Here is a 19759-nt window from a genome sequence, read left to right as displayed (position 1 = left end):
TAGAATTTGTTTAATATATCATAAAAAGGGGGAACTGTCAGTTGGAGGACCAACTAGACATAACAAAACTGGACTTTCAAAGGCACATCATAAGATAGACATTAGCACACAAAATTTAAAAGAAGATATTTTTATTAAACATAATCTAAAATTACATAGGAATTACCTCCTACCATCCCGCCACCGATTGCACAGTCGATACTCTTCTTCCTTGCCACACACGTGCAATTAATATCTTCCATACTGGCTCCGGGACTAGCTACACGGCCCTCCTCGGCGTGGCCGAATACAATCCCCACAGTATGTGTGCACCAGCCATAAAGAATAAATGTCCCACTGCCAAATGCACGGTCAACATTCCTCCACATACCTTGCACCACCACCACCCAGCACCTCTCTTACCGTGCCCCTGCCCTCCATTTTCACCATCCACATTAGGACCTCCGGCATCCACTTCTCTATCCTTCCCTGGACCCTTGACACCATTTTCACCATCCACACTAGGACTCCTTGCTATCAGGCAGTTGCTGCATTCACGCATCCTGACACACTTGTCTCCTGCTTTCCACTTCCTGACAGCAGAATACAATTCATAATCCATATGAAGAGTCTTGGTCACCTTACAGTCTTTCTTGGAGCACCTGCGTTGCCACAAGCATCCCTCTCTGTGGGCCTCTAGCCTCAATCCACTCTCCCTGTCTCCCGCAGTTGCAGTCTCACACCTGGCCTGATGCTGATGTAGCAGTTCCAGACACAAAAATTCATTTTTTGGACTTTTACTTGTGCTGTTGCCAATGGCAACTGGCCCAGTAGCTAATTGCAAAAATCCGGAACGAGCCCCCAAATGTAGCAAGGTTTCCAGGCCTGTGGCCTGATGTGGGTCTGCCATTAGTACTGGAATCCTCTTCGACCCATGTGAGCTGAGTCCCTGAGTGTGACAACTGAAGCAACGACAACTCCGGCATCTTTGTTTGTGGTTTTTATTATAAGTTAAAGGGGATGGGAGAAGGGAATGAGTGGGATACTCCTTTAGGCTCAAACTAATTACAATTGGGACTTTGATCCCGAAAATGCCCGTTGGTGCTTCCTCGACGCCAGTCGGCGCCAGCCAACGCTCACTAACACAGAGCACACACTGCAACTTGATAGAAGTGCTGAATCCTCGAGTAAAAGTCCAAAAGATCCAGAACTGTGAAACTGTAGAACTCCTGACACTGTTATGCTGTACAATTCACTGAATACTGTCCCCCGCTTTGACCAGCTTGATCTGTACTTGCAACTGACACACTCTATGCAATCCAGGGCCCAGATGCAGATGCCCCCTTGACTGTAATATAGCAACAAAATCGCGTATATTGGCGCTCCCGGACAAGGTGACAGAAGGACAGAATGGATGCTGCTCAGGATCTTGAAGCATTAAAACATGTTTATTAAAATGGGTTAAAATACTCTCCTTGACAGAAAAAAGCCGGCAGTGTGCCCAGGGTGCGACAGACAGCAGTCGGATGATATAGCAGTCAAAGGTACCTCAGAACAAGGGGGACCCAGGAGCGGGAGGACAACGACTATCCAACTGTGGAGCCTGAATGGTATGGCGCTTGGGAGTGGGATATCAGCCTCGATCACCCAGGGGAGCCTCGCTGCTGTTATGCTTCTGAACCGAGTGATGTCCAAGATGTTTGAGAGGAGGGGGGGGGTGGAATACTCAACCCCCACAGACCACTCCAGTACCAGATGGTACACAACCGAGGCAGCGGCAGCCGCTGCTCCTCGGACCCGACTGCAGTGGCACCGGATGATGACGTCACCGGGCGCCTGTCAGGGACGTGCACTCCGAGGGCTGCTTTGCAGATGTAAGTCTACGGCTGCCGGACTGGTGCAGGGGCAGCACACCGGCAGCTGTACTGTCAACTAGCAGAGCTAATACGGATGGCCACGGATGGAGGGGGATAACATGTTTCAGGCCAAGCCCTTCTTCAGATCTCCTGTGGCTCTTAGGCAGGGGGCAATTTTAATGGGCATACGGAGGAAGAGGCGTTGCTCCCCACTCTCTGGCTCCACCTTGCACAGGACGATAAGACAAAAAACACAAAACACACATAATGTAATGGTGAAAAATAACCAGAGTCAGAATGCCAAAAATATAAATGAACGTTGAAAATATTGAGAAATAATAAATAAATAAATATTTATTTATTTATTTATTATTTCTCAACATTTTTTAATATTTTCAATGTTCATTTATATTTTTGGCATTGACCTATTATTTCGTACAATGAAATAGGAATGGCAATGGTTCAGGTCTAATTACTTCCCCTTGTATCAAAGAGATCATTTTCGCCACTTCCTCCCAAAACGGACGAATCCTAGGGCAGGCCCATGTGTTGCTTGACTTCCGCAATCTCTCCAACACAAGGATGAATCTGGCGTATACATAGCATGCAGTTTGACTGGTGTATGATGCCATTGGGTAAGGAGTTTGAAATTACCTCCTCTATTCTGCATGAAGTGGCGGACATATCTTTAGGTTGTATAAATGTATATTTTTGTTTATCTGTAAATCTGATTTGCAAACCAGATTCCCAACTACCTATATAATTTGGGTAACCCAGATTTTTCAAGATCAATAAAGCTTTATAAAACTGAGAAATACAATGCTGTGGTGGATCTTTATTTTGCATAATAGCTTCAATAATAATTTGTTCATTCAGGGATCAAACAAGTTGCGGAAGGCTCTGAATGAACTGTGACAACTGTATATATCTCCACTTATCCAAAAATATAGGTTGGGCGTCCTCACACAGAGACTTTAGTGGTTTAATCTTTGAATCCTCTATCACATGATGTAATAACAGAGTAGGCTCATGGAACCATGATTCAAAACCCTTATCTAAGGCCCCTGACAAAAAATATTTGTGTCCCAACTAAAGCATTATTGAGGAGTTATATTTCCAGCAATATCGAGTATGCAAAGAGTCTCATAGTGCCAACATAGATCTATTCAGTGGAGATATTGTGGATGCCAGCCCCCTTTGTTAATTGAGGTATCCAAGATAAACCGCAAGATCAGTATTTGCCAACGCCATTTCTAGTACAACCCAATGTTTAGTCGTTTTGGCATATTTCCAATCTGCTATGCATGTCATAATTGCTTGGCAACATAATATAAAATTTGGTGAAGTCAACTCCCTCAATCTTTTAGAATGAAATAAAATATTACTTGATATTCTGGTACAATGTCCCTTCCAATATACAATAATAGACTGAAGCATTTTTTAGAAACTCAGCAGGGACTCCCAAAGGTAACATTTGGAGGGTATATAAAACTCGGGGAATAACATTCATCTTTATGACATTGATCTTCCCTAACCATGAGTGACACAGAGAGGACCATTTATGTAAATCTAGTTTGATTTTATTAGGAAGATAATTATGTTGAAATAAGTTAGTAACGAGTCGAACCCCCCCCCGTACACTGCTAAATGGGAACATGATTTGGGGCTTACGCTTGACCCCGCAGACTGGTCACAAATTTGGCAGACGACGAAGGCTGCCTCGCAAAATGTAGTGGCATCCGAGACGAATTACAAGGTTCTAATGCGCTGGTACCTTGTGCCAGCGCGCATTGCTAAGTTCTTACCCACGTACCCCTCCGTATGTTTCCGGGGTTGCTCAGCTGTAGGCACGCACATGCACATCTGGTGGACTTGCCCTACAGTTCAAAAGTTTTGGCAAGCGGTCTTTCGAATCCTCTCCACCCTCATGGAAGTACCCATCTCCCCGGATCCTTCGCTGGCCCTGTTGAACCTGAAACCAGACAATGTTTCTAAATTTCGACATAAGTTATTCCTGCAGGTCACCACAGCGGCCAAGCAAACTATAGCGAAAGCTTGGAAGACGTCCCATTTGCCTTTGCCAGAACTCAAACATAGAGTCACCAACGCGATGATCCATGCAAAAATAGAAGCGATCATAACTGACAAGGTGGAGAAGTTTGATAAACTTTGGCACCCCTGGGTGACCCATTATCTGCCCCCCAACTTTGACGAAGCCTTGCTGCTTCCTTAATCGGCTTTCAAGCTTTGCATAGCTCACACCGCTTATTTCTGGTGTCCCCCCCGGCGACCTGTCTTACCCCCCCCCCACCCCTCCCTCTCTCTCTCTCCCACCCACCCCTCTCTCACCCTCCTCTTTACTTCCCTGTTCTGTTCCCCTCCTCCCCCCCTCTCTTTTTTCCATTACTGCTATCTATTGACCCCTCTTCTTTTTCTTTTCTCTTTTTCGTTTTCTTTTTTGACAACGTATTTGTCTGGTTCAACTACTATTGTTCAACCACTGGTCATGTGGTAACGGAGAGCTATGTTTCCCCCTGTTTGCTACTCGTAACCTCATGCTCCAGCTGTCTTGGTCCCTGCCCAGGACAGCCCTATTTGTCCCACGCTTCCCTCCTCCGGGATCTGATTACCCTCTTGCAGTTGCCTCATAACTTGGTGAGTGCTTGTTGGCCGCGCCTCTCCTCCTGGGCACAGCTTGTTCCCTTTACGGGGTGCCTAGGGGATGGGTTCCTTTTACCCTTCTCCATCCCGAGATCCCCCATTGGTTCATAGCCTTTGTTGTCACTTACTGAGGTTTTCCTGAGGTTACGACTGTTTGTTACTTTACTGTTTGCTCTCTGTACCCTATGGGTTATTAGTTGTTTCTCTGTAATTCTCCAGTGCATGTTAAACGTTGTACTACATTTGTTAACTCCAATAAAATCTTTGAAACAGGAAATAAGTTAGTAAGATTAGGTGTAAGGTAAATGCTAAAAGATTTTTAACGTAGATGATTGCCAGGTAAAGGGAAATAATGGTTTCAAAGTTTCTACTTCACGTATGGCTATCGATATATACACTACTCAAAAAAATCAAAGGAGCACTTTGAAAACACATCAGATCTCAATGGGGAAAAATATCATGCTGGATATCTATACTGATATGGACTGGGTAATGTGTTAGGAATGAAATGATGCCAAATCATTTGATGGAAATGAAAATGATGAACCTACAGAGGGCTGAATTCAAAGACACCCTTAAAATCAAAGTGAAAAAATCATGCAGCAGGCTAGTCCGTTTTGCTGAAATTTCATTGCAGCAGCTCAAAATGGTACTCAGTAGTTTGTATGGCCCCCTACGGGCTTGAATGCATGGCTGAAATTGTCAGGGCATGCTCCTAATGAGATGACGGATGGTTTCCTGGGGTATTTCCTCCCAGATCTGGACCAGGGCATCACTGAGCTCCTAAACAGACTGAGGTGCAACCTGGAGGTGTCAGATGGACCGAAACAAAATGTACCAGAGGCGTTTTATTGGATTTAGGTCAGGCAAGCGTGGTCACCATTCAGTGGTATCTATTCATTCATTCTCCAGGAACTGGCTGCATACTCTTGCCACATAGGGTCGGCATTGTCGTGCACCAGGAAGAACCCAGGACCCACTGCACCAGCGTAGTAGGGTTTGACAATGGGTCCAAGGATTTCATCCAGATTCCTGATGGCAGTCAGGGTTCTATTGTCTAGCCTGTAGAGGTCAGTGCGTCCCTCCATGGATATGCCCCCCCAGACCATCACTGACCCACCACCAAGCGGTCGTGCTGAACGATGTTACAGGCAGCATAACATTCTCCACAGCTTCTCCATACCCTTTCAAGTCTGTCATATGTCCTTAGGGTGAACCTGCTCTCATCTGTGAAAAGCACGGGGTGCCAGTGGTGGACCTGCCAATTCTAGTGTTTTATGGCAAATGCCAATCAAGCTCCATGGTGCCAGGCAGTGAGCACAGGGCCCACTGGAGGACGTCAGGCCCTCAGGCCACCCTCATGAAGTCTTTTTCTGATTGTTTGGTCAGAGTAATTCACACCAGTGGCCTGCTGGAGGTCATTTTGTAGGGCTCTGGCAGTGTTCATCCTGTTCCTCTGTGCACAAAGAAACATATACCAGTCCTGCTGATGGGTAAGGACCTTCTACAGCCCCGTCCAACTCTCCTAGAGTAACTACCTGTCTCCTGAAATCTCCTCCATGCTCTTGAGACTGTGCTGGGAGACACAGCAAACCTTCTGGCAATGACACCTATTGATGTGCCATCCTGGAGGAGTTGGACTGCCTGCGCTACCTCTAAAGTGTCCAGGTATCACCTCATGCTATCAGTAGTGACACTGACCCTAGCCAAATACAAAACGAGTGAAAAACAGTCAGAAAAAATGAGTAGGGAAAAAAAATTCAGTGGCCTACACCTGTAAAACCATTCCTGTTTTGGGGTTGTCTCACTGTTGCCTATTCAGTGCATCTGTTGTCAACTTCATTAACACCAAAGCAGCTGAAACTGATTAACAACCCCCTCCGCTATTTAACTAACCAGATCAATATCCCAGGAATGTAATTGACTTGATACTGTACTCTGATTTAAAAGTGTTCCTTTAATCTTTTTAAACAGTATATTTAATATTTCAGATTTAGTATTTAGATTAACTTTAAACTTTAAAGTTAGATATAGATTGAAATTCCTGTATCACTCTAAGCAAATCTGGCAAGGTAATCCTTGGTTGTTGAACATAAAATAACACATAAAAAAAAATAAATAACACATCATCAGCATATGCAGATAATTTATGTACCTTTACCTTTACTTTTTCACGTGTATATTTGGGTTTGTCTGTACGGTTGAAAGAAAGGGTTCTAAAAAAATTGAAAATAAAATTGGTGACAATGGGCATCCCTGGTGCGTACCGTTTTTAAGGGTTAACGTGTTGCTTAATAAACCGTTAACCCTTATACGGGCAGTTGGTTGTGCATATAAAGATGCAATTCTGTGGAACATTTTCGGGCCTCATCCCAGGAACTTCAAAATTATCATCAAGTATTCCCAGTCCACCCTGTCAAACGCTTTTTTGGTGTCGGCTGAAAGTAACAGGGTGGGCTGCTAATTATCCCTAACATAGGAAATAATAGACAAGGTCCATAGGGAATTGTCCCTATCTTCATGGCCAGGGACAAAACCCGTCTGATCCAATCCTATCCATTGTGGAATCAGAGTGAGTAATCTAGTAGCCAAGACCTTCGCATAAAGCTTTACATATGAATTAGGCAATGATATTGGACAAAAGCTTTTACAGCTAGTTAGATCTTTCCCCCGGCTTTGGTAATAAAGATATATTTGCAGTGAGTGACTCGAAAGCCCTCCGATCCCACAATGAAGTTGACATAGGAAGTCAGGTATGGAACATGAATTTCTTTAAATTTTTTATAATAAGAAATTGTATACCCGTCCAGTCCTGGGGATTTACCCGACAGTGTTGATTTCAGAGCTGCATAAAATTCTTCCTCCTGTCTTAATAATGAGGATACTTAGTACCATGAGACATCCTGGGTTCTCCTATCTGTTTTTTTTTGAGGACGCGTACTTAGTACCACAGGATCCACTGAGTTTTCCTGTCTTGTTCTTGAGTACTAATATTTAGTGCCACGGGACTCCCTGAGTTCTCCTATCTTGTTATTGAGAACTCATATCTAATACCATGGAACTCCCTGAGTTCTCCTGTCTTGTTACTGATGACTCATATTTAGTACTATAGGACCCCTAAGTTCTCCTGTCTTGGTTTTGAAAACTCATGCCTAGTACCACAGGACCCCCTGAGTTCTCATATCTTGTTATTGAGAACTCATATTTAATACCATGGGACTCCCTGAGTTCTCCAGTCTTGTTACTGAGGACTCATATCAAGTACTATGGGAACCCCTGACTCCCTGAGTTCTTCCGTCTTGTTATTGAAGACTCAAATCTAGTACTACGGGACCCCCTGAGTTCTCCTGTCTTGTTATTGAGGACTCATACTTAGTACCACGGGACTTCCTGAGTTCTCCTGTCTTGTTATTGAAGACTCAAATCTAGTACTACGGGACCCCCTGAGTTCTCCTGTCTTGTTATTGAGGACTCATACCTTAGAACCCCTGAGTTCTCCTGTCTCATTATTGAGTATGCATAATTAGTGCCATGGGGCTCCCCAAGTTCTCCTATCTTGTTATTGAGAACTCATATCTAATGCCATGGGACTACCTGAGTTCTCCTGTCTTGTTACTGAATATTCATATCTAGTATTATGGGCCCCCTTGAGTTCTCCTGTCTTGTTATTGAGAAATCATACCTAGTACCACAGGACCCCCTGAGTTCTCCTATCATGTGTATTGAGAACTCATATGTAATACCATGGGACTCCCTGAGTTATCCTGTCTTGTTGCTGAGGACTCATATCTAGTACTACAGGACTCCCAGAGTTCTCCTGTTTTGTTATTAAGAACTCATACCTAGTACCACAGGACCCCCTGAGTTCTCCTAACCTGTTATTGAGAACTCATATCTAATACCATTGGACTCCCTGAGTTCTCCTGTCTTGTTACTGAGGACTCATATCTAGTACTCCAGGACAACCTGAGTTCATCTGTCTTGTTATTGAGAACTTAGCCTGGCAAAAAAAAAACCTGAAACCTTAAAAATACATGAAAACAGTTTAAAGCAGAACAGAAGCGCCAGAAACACCATTCTGAAAATGCTAGTCGCCTGACTACAATGCTGATCCACTGGATTGCAGACACAAAACCTGAACCAATGTGCAGATTAGGAAAGTCTGGGAGAAGTCATGGGTGTTTTCTCTGCATATTTGTTCTGTTGTCGTTTTCAGTGTAGAATCAGAGGACCAGAATGACAGCCAGACAACTAGCATTTTCAGAATAATGGGAACATAATAGCAGTTTTAATGATTCTATCATGAAACATGCTCAAACATTACAGTCTGATTCTAGGATCCAGCTGAAATGTTGGTGATTGAATGAGACTGATTTCCAAAAGAAAATAAACATGATCAGGGATCAACCATTATGGGATGAATGGACTGACAGCCTTTACAGATGCAGTTGTATTTTATGAACCTAACCAGGTGAACGTACGCTGGGGTTCAATACATATGGTGCAGTCTTAGTTTGCTATGCACATTGGCACAGAATGCACATACCAAACACTGAGATAAAAGGCATAAGAAAAAACCTGTATGCTATTCTGTCATATGAAAATATGTACAATTAATTATCATCTCTATTCCAATTAGGATTGCACACTGCTTAGATCAGCATATTATCTCAGTGGGTACAATCCAGGTGTTTCCAATCAATTTCAGACAAGAGGTCCGTACATATCAATGACAGGCTAACACTATCCACAGCTGTATACATGTGTTTGCACATGGAGCAATTACCTGCAGTTAGGGGCAGATGGGCAAATGGTCTGCTTCCAGAGGCGCACATCCATCCCTGTGCACAAGCAGAGATGTATAGTAACTAAGTAGAACTACTTCACTACTGTACTTAAGTACCGAAAGGCGGTATCTGTACTTTCCTAGAGTAGAATTTTTTTCTCCTACTTCCACTTTTACTTCACTACATTATTTCAATAATTTCAATACTTCTACTCCAATATTTTTTTTTTTGTGCTGCATAGTTACTCATTACAATTATAAAAATTACCACTGCCAGAACAGTAGATGGCAGTTTTCATGAAGCTCAAAACATGTGTATTATCAGCGCATACGAAAATAAAAGCTACTGTATGTATAAATAAAAGCTGCATTTGAAATAATAAAAAACAATATGATGTTCAAACTTTTGACTTCTTTCTTTAATAACTACATAACACAGTACTTGGACTTTTACTTTCAGTACTTGAGTAGCAACATTTTTAAAAAAACGACTTGCAATACTTAAGTACAAAAAATGTTGAATACTTTAGTACTTCTACTCATGTCCCTTTTTGATCGATCACTTGTACTTTTACTCAAGTATGAGTTTCGAGTACTTTATACAACTCTGTGCACAAGTAAGCACTCCATGCTACATTACATGTAAACAGCTCTGGACAGCCGCAGACCTAGCTCCCAACTGTCCCTGATTTCGAGGGACTGTCCATGATTTGTAACAAAGTCCCTTTGTCCCTCTTTCCTCCTCATTTGTCACTAATTTTGGTCTGATCTATATAGTTGTATATAAAATGCATATTTTTATCTTTCAAAAAGTGTTTCCCAGTGCTAAACCTTTCATCCCATTTCTAAATTGCTGCATTTGTAAATTTCACAAGCCAGCAGTCGCGGCCCGTCCCCCCATCCAGGCTTCTGGCCCCCTAATCTATATGCAGGACGCCAGATGTATGGATTCCAATTAGGCTTTTTTCTTTTTTTGAAGCACATGATTAGAGCCAGAGGCTCTAATAGGCTTCAAAAAAGGGCGGGCTCGGGTCGCAGAGCACCAGTTTTGTGACAATAGCGAGTGAAATTTCGCTATTGCCACACTGATTCTCCTCCCGGCAAATCAGGAAATGAGTCCTGAGACCTGTTTCCCAATTGGCCAAAGGAGAAGGCATGCTATTATTGGCAGAGGAGGAGGGAGGAGAAGGCCGCTGAGAGGGGACATGGAGGAGACCGAGGGGGAAGTCGTCGCCGTCTGTCAGTCTGGAGGAAGAAGGTAAGTGAACTGGTGCCTGGGGGGATATGGTGTGGACTGGACTCTGGAGTGACGGGGGGGGGGGGGCAGATCAGTCTGACGCCCCCCCCCCCCCCCCCCGACCAATAGAGCACCAGCCACCACTGCAAGCCAGCCAGTAAAAAGAAATAGTATTTGCGGGTTTAACCCTTTTTTTTTTAAATAATTCTTCTATAAGGGGGGGTGTGGTGGGGGTGTGTCCTATGCCTACATACTTCTGTTAATAGGTGTCCATCGTTACCATCTCAAAAACTTTGGAGGTATGGCCGCAGACAGTTGATTTGCACTGGCTTCCTCTCTGTGACTGATGGCGATTGGTGAATGGCTGACCATACCCACCACAGAAAAACGCTGATCTGGATGGTGTACAGCCCTAATCAGCCCTGAGCATGAACCCTATAGCTTAAATTTCTCAACACATGCAGTCCTATATCACTACATGGACAGATATACTACTGCTTTTCACAAATGTTTGCTTTTTACAGTCACCTTCAATGACAGGTGTGCTCACATGCAGGTTTGTTCCCATATGGTAAGCAAATTCTAAAATGCTAACACATACAGTATCTCACAAAAGTGAGTACACCTCTCACATTTTTGTAAATATTTTAATATATCTTTTCATGTGAAAACACTTAAGAAATTACACTGTGCTACAATGTAAAGTAGTGAGTGTACAGCTTGTATAACAGTGTAAATTTGCTGTCCCCTCAAAATAACTCAACACACAGTCATTAATGTCTAAACCGCTGGCAACAAAAGTGAGTACACCCCTAAGTGAAAATGTCCAAATTGGACCCAATTAGCCATTTTCCCTCCCCGGTGTCATGTGGCTCGTTAGTGTTACAAGGTCTCAGGTGTGAATGGGAGCAGGTGTGTTAAATTTGGTGTTATCGCTCTCACTCTCTCATACTGGTCACTGGAAGTTCAACATGGCACCTCATGACAAAGAACTCTCTGAGGATCTGAAAAAAAAGAATTGTTGCTCTACATAAAGATGGCCTAGGCTATAAGAAGTTTGCCAAGACCCTAAAACTGAGCTGCAGCATGATGGCCAAGACTATACAGCGGTTTAACAGGACAGGTTCCGTTCAGAACAGGCCTCGCCATGGTCGACCAAAGAAGTTGAATGCATGTGCTCAATGTCATATCCAGAGATTGTCTTTGGGAAATAGACGTATGAGTGCTGCCAGCTGTGCTGCAGAGGTTGAAGGGGTGGGGGGTCAGTCTGTCAGTGCTCAGACCATACGCTGCACACTGCATCAAATTGTTCTGCATGGCTGTCATCCCAGAAGGAAGCCTCTTCTAAAGATGATGCATAAGAAAGCCCGCAAACAGTTTGCTTAAGATAAGTAGACTAAGGACATGGGTTACTGAAACCATGTCCTGTGGTCTGATGAGACCAAGATAAACTTATTTGGTTCAGATGGTGTAAAGCATGTGTGGCGGCAACCAGGTGAGGAGTACAAAGACAAGTGTGTCTTGCCTACAGTCAAGCATGGTGGTTGGAGTGTTATGGTCTGGGGCTGCATGAGTGCTGCTGGCTCTGGGGAGCTACAGTTCATTGAGGGAACCATGAATGGCAACATGTACTGTGACATACTGAAGCAGCGCATGATCCCCTCCCCTTGGAGACCGGGCCGCAAGGCAGTATTCAAACATAATAACGACCCCAAACACACCACTAAGATGACCACTGCCTTGCTAAAGAAGCTGAGGGTAAAGGTGAATGACTGGCCAAGCATGTCTCCAGACCTAAACCCTATTGAGCATCTGTGGGACATCCTCAAAGGAAAGGTGGAGGAGTGCAAGGTCTCTAACATCCACCAGCTCCGTGATTTCGTCATGGAGGAGTGGAAGAGGACTCCAGTCGCAACCTCTGGTGAACTCCATGCCCAAGAGGGTTAAGGCAGTGCTGGAAAATAATGGTGGCCACACAAAATATTGACACTTTGGGTTCAATTTGGACATTAATGGCTGTGTGTTGAGTTATTTTGAGGAGCCAGCAAATGTACACTGTTATACAAGATGTACACTCACTACTTTACATTGTAGCAAAGTGTAATTTCTTCAGTGTTGTCACATGAAAAGCTATAATAAAGTATTTACAAAAATGTGAGGGCTTTTGTGAGATACTATAGGTGACAAAAGTATAACAAAAAAATGTTTCTTGCCTAGGGACCAGTTCAGACCAGAATGTGGTGCAGGAAAGGCGCGGTGTCTTTTCTGACACTGTGTTCAAAGCACACTGCCTTTGCAATCTGTGTGTGGCAGGATCTCAAAAAACAAAAGGGGTGATTGTATTAAAAAGCTACGAGTGAATCTAAAAATGATCACAATATGTGTAATTAGCCAGCATTAACACTATTGGGTTTTAAGCTGGGTTCATACTTGTGCGATCACAGACATCGCATGTGATTTGCACTGCATTGCTGTGCAAATCACATGAGATGTCTGTGGGATGCAAATCGCATTTCCACCAAAATGGTGCAGGACCCCTTTTTTTTTTTTTGGTCCGCAGTGGAATCAAATCCCATTGGTGTTTATACCTATGCAATTGGATTCCTGGCCTGCACTATTTGACAGTTCCCACTGCGATCTGCAAACTGATCTGGTTGTGTTATTGACACCTCCAGTGGTTCACAGATGTCAGTGTGAACCAGTGTGCGATTCAGGTGCGATGCAGGAGCCGGCACTAAATCACAGGGTTTCCAGCATCGCACCAGTGTTAACCGGGACTTAAACTGATTTTAAAGTCTTGTTTTTTTTTTTGGTTAAAAATAACAAACATGTTATACTTGCCTCCTCTGTGCAGTGTTTTTGCACAGAGTGGCCCGGATCCTCCTCTTCTCTGGTCCCTTTTCGGAGCTCCAAGCCCCTCCCTCCTGTTGAGTGCCCCCAAAGCAAGCAGCTTGCTATGGGGGCACCCTAGCTGAGCTGCAGCCCCCCTCTGTCCATTTAGACACTGAGCCACTACTCTGCCCCACCCCCTCTCTCTCCTCATTAGCTCACTGAATTTGATTGACAGCAGCGTGAGCCAATGGGGCATTCGAGACACTCCTGCAACATCGCTGGATAAAGATAGGCTCAGGTAAGTATTAGGGGGGCTGAGGGGGGCTGCTGCACACAGAAGGCTTATCTTAATGCATAGAATGCATTGGGATAAAAAAAGAAAACCTTCTGTCTTTACAACCACTTTAAGCCTAGTACACACAATGAGATTATTGGGCGAATGATCGTCCGTTTATTTTTTGCATGCTAGTCTCCTTATCAAAAATGAAGAGGTTGCTAAATGTGAAAATTCTCGTACGACAGAATAAAAAAATCAGAAGTGATATAAAGTAGTTGTATTGTGCTTGTATAGTATAGCCTGAGGCAAAAAAAAAAATAGCGTAGGGCTAGCATGACAAGGGGGACAGGGTAATCAGGGAAAGAGAGGGTTAATGTAAAAGAAAAGGAAAAAATTTAGTCCCTATGGGATTGGTGGGCTTCAGTGGGGGGAGGGATTGCTGGAGGGCAAGTAGGAGGGTCTGAAAGCTTCCTGGTATCCAGAGAAGAATACACATGGAGGAAGAACGTTTAGGCCCGCCTACCCCTGTAATGGAGCAGTTATTCTTTGAGTGGTCATCTTGCCTTGGTGGTTGGGGTCTTTGGAGATGTTTAAAATCTGCTGTGGTTATCATATATGGGGACCCATCTGAGGTATGGAGTCCCCTGTGGAAGGACAGTTAAGGGTAGGATAACTGGTAAGCTAAACTGAGAGGTATCTGCAGAATGTTGAGGTTGTCCCTGAGTCGGTGCGGTGCGGCTGGGGACCGTGTAAGTAGTTACGCAGATACCAGTGGATACTTGGGGCCTCCAAAGATCAGCAACCTTATGTCTATTGTTATTGTATTATTTAATGTTGTTCCTGTTTTAACCACTTCTGGACCGGAAGGATTTGCCCCCTTAATGACCAGGCCTTTTTTTGCGATTCGTCACTGCATTTCTTTAACGGACAGTTGCGCGGTCATGCGACGCCGTACCCAAATAAAATTGATATTCTTTACCTTTGCTAATTTTTTTTTTTTGCGCTATAAACAAAAAAAGAGCGACAATTCTGAAAAAAAAAAAAAAAAACAATATTCCCAATAAAAAAAAATTAAAAATCTAAACGTTTTCATAATTTTAGGCACATTTGTATTCTGCTACATATTTTTGGTAAAAAAAAAAATCCCAATAAGCGTATTTTGATTGGTTTGCGCAACATTTATCTTGTCTACAAACTAGGGGAAAGATTTATGTCATTTTGATTTTTTTTTACTAGTAATGGCGGTGATCAGCGATTTTCAGCGGGAATGCAACATTGCGGCGGACAGATCAGACCCGTAACTGACATTTTTGAAATGTTTTGGGGGACCAGTGACATTACTACAGTAATCAGTGCTACAAATATGCACTGTTAGGGTCCTTTCACACTGGCGATCCGATCCGCCTGTCAGTTTTTCAGGCGGACCTGATCGAATGCTCCATGCCTCCCTATGGGGCAGCGGATGTCAGTGGTGACATGTCCGCTGACATCCGCTGCTGTCCGATCTGATCCTGTCCGTGAAATCCGGACGGATGGAAACCCCATTTTCTATCCGTCTGGTGGATCGGATCGAATAAGATCGGATGAGAACGGACAGGCAGTCCCTGTGAATAAGCTTCCCCGCTGGCTAATGGCGGTGCACATGGGACTCTAGTGGTGCATGCGCGCCCCCAGGATCGCTCCTGCGGATCACTGTACAGGTACGGCGATTCGCGCAGCCAAGCCAGCCTGCCACAGTATATATGCGGTGGGCAGGCGGGTGGCAAGCGGTTAAGGAATGTTTGTTTTATTGGGTAATAAATAACCCAATAAAAATGTTATTCCAAAACAGTGTCTCAGTGGTTATTTAGTTTAGTTGGGGTATCAGTGTTGGGATAGGTCAGCGGCCTTTATTTATGTGGGCGCTGATTACATCTGTGGTGCCTTAGTCATGTATTTTCAGACGAAAACTGTACTGTATAAACGAAAATCGTACGATCTGGTATCATACGAGAAATGTTTTCATGTTTGTCCCTTTAGATCAGGGGTGGGGAACCTTTTTTCTGCCAAGGGCCATTTGGGTATTTATAAAATCATTCAGGGGCCGTACAAAATTATCAACTTAAAAATGTGCCTGTTATATTTGGTCAAAAATTTAATCAACTCACCCCTAATGTGATGGATGCAACTGCTTCTCTTTTGGTGAGGTGTGTGATGTTAGCTGGTATTGATGATGTTGCTACTCGCAACTGGTTTTCCATGTTTGCGTAGGTCAGTCTAGAGCGCAGTCAACTTTGTGGTGGTAAGTTTTAAAAAGAACTGTTGGTGGGTAATGCTGGTGGGTATAGCTGGCTGGTACTGCTGGTGGGTACAGCTGGCTGGTACTGCTGGCTCAGGCTGATACTGCTGGCTTGTACTGTGCTGTGGATACTGCTGGCTCAGGCTGGTACTGCTGTGGGTATTGCTGATTCAGGCTGTTACTGTGCTGTAGGTACTGCCTTGGGTACTGCTGGCTCAGGCTGGTACTGCTGGCTGGTACTGTGCTGCGGGTACTGCTTGCTGGTACTGCTGGCTAGTACTGTTGGCTCAGGCTGGTACTGCTGTGGGTACTGCTGGCTGGTATTGCTGTGGGTACTGCTGGCTGGTACTGTGCTGTAGGTACTGCTGGCTGGTACTGTTGTGGGTACTGCTGACTCTGGCTGGTACTGCTGTGGGTACTGCTGGTTCTGCTGTGGGTACTGCTGGCTCTGGCTTATACTTCTGTGAGTACTGCTGGCTCTGGCTGGTACTGCTGTGAGTACTGCTGGCTCTGGCTGGTACTGTTAGTTCTGGCTGGTACTGCTGTGTGTGCTGCTGGCGGGAAATGCTGGCTAGCAGCGGCGCTGCGCTGGAGGAAGAGGCTATGTTTCCTGTATTGGTCACAGGCGGAGTGAATTTAATATCACTATACAGGAAGCATTGGCTCTGTTCTGACAGATCAGCTGAGAGACACAGACTCAGCTGCATGGGGGGGCCGGACCAAATGACTTTGAGGGCCGTATACGGCCCCTGGGACGTAGGTTCCCCACCCCTGCTTTAGATCATTTCAGACGAAAACTGTGTACTAACAATCAGATTATCATACGATCGCTTCGAAATCGGTATTCTTTGTATGATTTTTTGATCGTGTGTGCGGGGCTTTAGAGCTTTATCTGTGTAAAGCTGGATACATACTCTACAATTTTCTTCAGAATTTTACCTTTAGATTTACCAAAACCATATAATATGAAGTCAAATCTAAACACTTTAAATTTGTATGCAATTAGGCAGACCCTTGCACTACATAGTTGAAGGTAAATCTAAAGCTGGATACACACTATACAACTTTTGTTGGTAGATTTCCTTTAGATTAAAGTCCCGTACACACATACCGATTGTTGGCCGTGAATTTTGGGCCGCCGCCCGATCGGCCGATTATTGGCTTGTTAGTATGATGATTCCGACAACCGACTGCAACTTTTCGGCCGAACAAAATCTGGTGTGCATGCTATAAAATTTTTGTTGCCTGTCACCAGAACGGCCGATTGTTCGTCAGTCAGTACAGATTTCGGCCGACAAAAGTCAGATGAGCAAGACTGGGCATGCTCAGAGAAGAAAACTGGTTGTTGTTGGCCGACAAAATTCGTGTGCAGTCTAGAGCACATTTCAACCAACACAACAACACTGGACAAAACACGGCCGATCGGTCGGCCAAAAATCAGTGCGTGTGTACGGGGCTTTACCTTCAACTCTGTAGTGCAAGGGCCTGACTGATTGCATACAAAATAAAAGTGTTTAGGTCTGACCTCATATTATATGGTTTTGGTAAGTCTAAAGGAAAAAATCTAAAGAAAATTGTATAGTGTGTAATCAGCTTAAAGGCATTCTAACAACAAAAGTTGTATAGTGTGTATCCAGCTTAAGGCATTATCTGGCTAGATCTGGCTCAGCCTGCAGGTAAAGAGTTACTCAGAGTACATCTAGGAAGTATGAAAGAATGTATTTTCATGGGCTGTCACGTGATCACTTAATTCTCAGTGTCACCAGCTCCCGTCTCTCATTAAGAGGTCATGCAAACTGCGAGCTGCTGCAGTCACTCACACTCATTTCACATTCAAATCCAGATGACGGGCTGACAAGCCATGGGAGCCGCTCGGGGAAGGAGCTCACTGTCACAGCTGCCTGGAGAATCCAAGTAAGAGACCCCTCCAACTTTCTTTTTATGTCTGTCTGATCCATATCGTAGTGTTTGCTTTACCTGCCCTGCCGCCACATACATCGTCTACCTGTCTGACACACCTGTTCAGGCAAAGAACAAAGCACAGTTCAGCCCGGAGGGAACTATGGGTAGTATACAGGTGGCTTACTACTGTATTTTTTTTAGTTAAAATGACTTGTAGTGCTCATTTACACATGTACGCTTTAAGGGCCAGTTCACAGCACATGCAGTCCAGGACGCTTGTTTTTCTGCATCAAAAATGCATGGAAAGTAGGTTATATGGTTTGCAATGGCATAGTTCACACCAGTGCTTGCAGGTCCAGAAAAAAAAGTAGAACATGCTGCATTTCTTCTGCACTGGACTTTACTGGAACACGGTAAAACGCATCAAAAACGCACCGGAATGCACCGAAACGCACCGGAGTGCACTGGAACGCACATTTTCTTTTTTAAGGTTAGAAAAATAGAGGGGGCAAAATGCACTGGACCGCATCAAAAACGCGCATGGAGAAAAGCATCTGGAAACATCTGAACTGCGTTTCCATGGTGTGACCTGACCCTAAAACACGTTAAATTTTCTGCTTTTCAAATAGAAATCCTATTTTTGCTATGTGTCTGCTTCATATCCATGGGTTACAATTAGAGTGTGTTAGGAGAAAATGATAGGGACCCATTCATGTGTGCCTTCCATGTGTCCTGCATAGGCGTGAATGGGTCCTTATCCTTTTTTCGTGGTTGATGCAGATTGTATATACAACATTACAGAATATAGACAGCCATCAGTGAGAAAAGAATGACATTTAGTTGCCATCTTTATATAGAATTTTTGAGGGATTTGAAGAGTAAGTGGGCGCACCGCCGGACGGAGTCTGTTCTGCTCAGCGGGGGATCGATCCGCCGATCCCTGCCGAGCAGACGGATGACAGCTCTGTGTGCGGAGAGGGAGCTGTCAGATCCCCGCTGTTCTCTATGGGGGAATCGGATGAGAATGGACCATCTGTCCGTTCTCATCCGATCCTATCCAATCCGATCCTCCAGATGCATGGAAAATAGGGTTTCTATCCGTCCGGATTTCACGGACAGGATCGGATCGGAGAGCAGCGGGTGTCAGCGGAGATGTCTCCGCTGACATCCGCTGCCCCCTAGGGATGCATTGAGCATCCCATCAGGTCCGCCTGAAAAACTGACAGGCGGATCGGATCGGATCGCCTCTGTGAAAAGGGCTTAAGGCTGGCCATACATTATACAATGTTCTTATTCAGTTTCCTTTAGATTTACCTTCACCTATGTAGTGCAAGGGCCTGCATCAATCCATACAAATTGAAAGTGTTTAGGTTTGACCTAATATTATATGGTTTTGGTAAATCTAAAGGAAAATTGTACAATGACATTATATAATGTATGGCCAGCCTTACTCCACTTTTTTTTTTTTGGAGAAACAAACATTCCCCTCTGGGTGATCAATGTACATTACAAGGATTTTAACAAATGTTGTTGCAGATTGTTACCTTATTTTTGCTATTCTGAAGAAATAGCTGCTTGTTTGTCTGTATCCATGTGAGTGAATCTGTATGGGAGTGCCTTTATAATTATCAATCAGCTGCTGCACATGTAGGGCTCTAATGAGGAAAGTTGTAGGGTCTGCATCCCTTTAGACGTGATTTCCCTTTGGTAATATCTCACCAAAAATTAAAATTTTTCTTGCAGGGGATGCTCAAAATCTGATGTGTATCTTAGTGCAGACTTCTGGGGAAATCAGTAAGCCAATCACAGAAGCAGGAAATTACATTTCTGGGGGGCGTCTGTGTACAGAGCACACCAGGTAGCCATATTGCATTGCATTTTACAAAAAATGACAGCGCTGCAGATTGAAAAGGAAAGCTCATTTCACATTTAATTACAATATGACTTGTGC

At 44.1% G+C, this 19759-nt stretch overlaps 1 protein-coding gene across 3 annotated transcripts in view; it reads left to right on the top strand.

Annotated features, from left to right (window-relative positions):
- The first annotated feature begins 17678 nt into the window (after window positions 1–17678).
- The window catches only part of PGCKA1 (PDCD10 and GCKIII kinases associated 1), a 159958-nt gene continuing 157877 nt past the window's right edge, over window positions 17679–19759 (top strand). For all 3 annotated transcript variants that reach the window (XM_082248104.1, XM_082248106.1, XM_082248105.1), the window contains exon 1: window positions 17679–17820. The gene's annotated coding sequence lies outside the window, so the exon portion shown is untranslated. The remainder of the gene's footprint in view (window positions 17821–19759) is intronic.

This window comes from Pelophylax lessonae, assembly GCF_965119305.1.
Source record: "Pelophylax lessonae genome assembly, chromosome: 1".
Lineage (NCBI taxonomy): Eukaryota > Metazoa > Chordata > Amphibia > Anura > Ranidae > Pelophylax > Pelophylax lessonae.
Note: the sequence above shows the minus strand (reverse complement) of the source record. Positions and strands in the feature narration are given on the sequence as shown.